Below are 1315 nucleotides of genomic sequence, written 5' to 3' on the forward strand. Positions count from 1 at the left end.
CCAGGGCACCGGGAGGTGGAAAACGGGCGAGGTCTTCCCTCGCCCCAGGGGCGAGTGGCGCCGAGGATCCCGCGGAAACGGGCGTCGACCTAGCCGACCTAGCGCCGCGAACTTACAAGCGGGAAACGGGGGCCCCTTGGAGTAATTTCTTAACATCCCTTTTATTAAGTTTAAAAAGCTACTCAAAGCCTAGCACAAAAACAAGAGAGATGCAACAAATCCTACGCTCTTCTCCCCAAATCGTTACGGACATTAAAAATGTCTACCTGTAATGTCAGCTAAAGGGGTGAAGGAAAAGATTATTTTAAATCCCTTCGTTAAGTAACGTGTATTTGATAGTATTACACCTGACCAAGGGCAGTCAAGTGAAATGCGTAATCAAAGGTAAAGAAGAAACATAATAACCAAAATTTCGGAAAGCCAAGTTTCGCGAGGAAGCGCGTCCTTTAGAAAAGTTTCGAGTTATTGTCCAAAACATTCATTTTGCCTCTGAGAAACTAGGAGACACTTATGGTGGCAGCAGCATTTACATCGTGTATCTTGGGGAGCTTTTCCTGGTACTGCCAGCACGGCGGGAGCCGACACTGGGCATCTTTCCTGTTGTGTCTCGTGCATTTTCCCCAAAAGCATTTTGTTAGTGTTTTACTGATTAATCTCGCCTTGACCGATTAAAGCCCTGCTCCTACCCTCAAATTCGAAGTCCTGGATCTGGAAGTCATTGCCTTTCTCACCTCACCGGTCAGTAACTCCTCATTAGTAGGAATCAATGAACAGTGCAACAATTCATATCTATGCTCCAAACGTACTGTGTTATAGCGGGCAGGCTGTAGATTGGAGCGAGAAGCAGGGAAGCCTGCTCTCTTTGCTGCCGCTAGAGTTGGAAGAAAACCCCTTCCCAACGTAGGCAGCTGCCAGAGCTCGATTAACGAGATGCTATAGGAGGTGTCAGCACTTAAATGATTAGTCCGACTTTTATTGGCTAAATAAACAAATAGATTGAAAGACCCTAACTATGAAAAATAATAATAATAAAAAAAAAAAGTCCTGGATCTGGAAGTCATTGCCTTTCTCACCTCACCGGTCAGTAACTCGGCGTTTTCCCCCTGTACGGCACGGCTGCGGGTTTAGCCTGGCCCTTTCGCAGATTAACCCACTTCATCTCCGTGGCAGCCGGATTTTTTATATTTTTCGCGGGAGAATCGATCCGGCGATTCCGGTGAAACCTGCACCGAGTCCGGTGAGACGCGAAATGCGCTATTTGCATTTACTCTTCCCTGATTTCTTCCCAAAAGCGCTCGCGCTCCGGGGCAGCCCT

Source organism: Charadrius vociferus, unplaced genomic scaffold, assembly GCF_000708025.1.
Source record: "Charadrius vociferus isolate BGI_N301 unplaced genomic scaffold, ASM70802v2 scaffold560, whole genome shotgun sequence".
NCBI classification, from domain to species: domain Eukaryota; kingdom Metazoa; phylum Chordata; class Aves; order Charadriiformes; family Charadriidae; genus Charadrius; species Charadrius vociferus.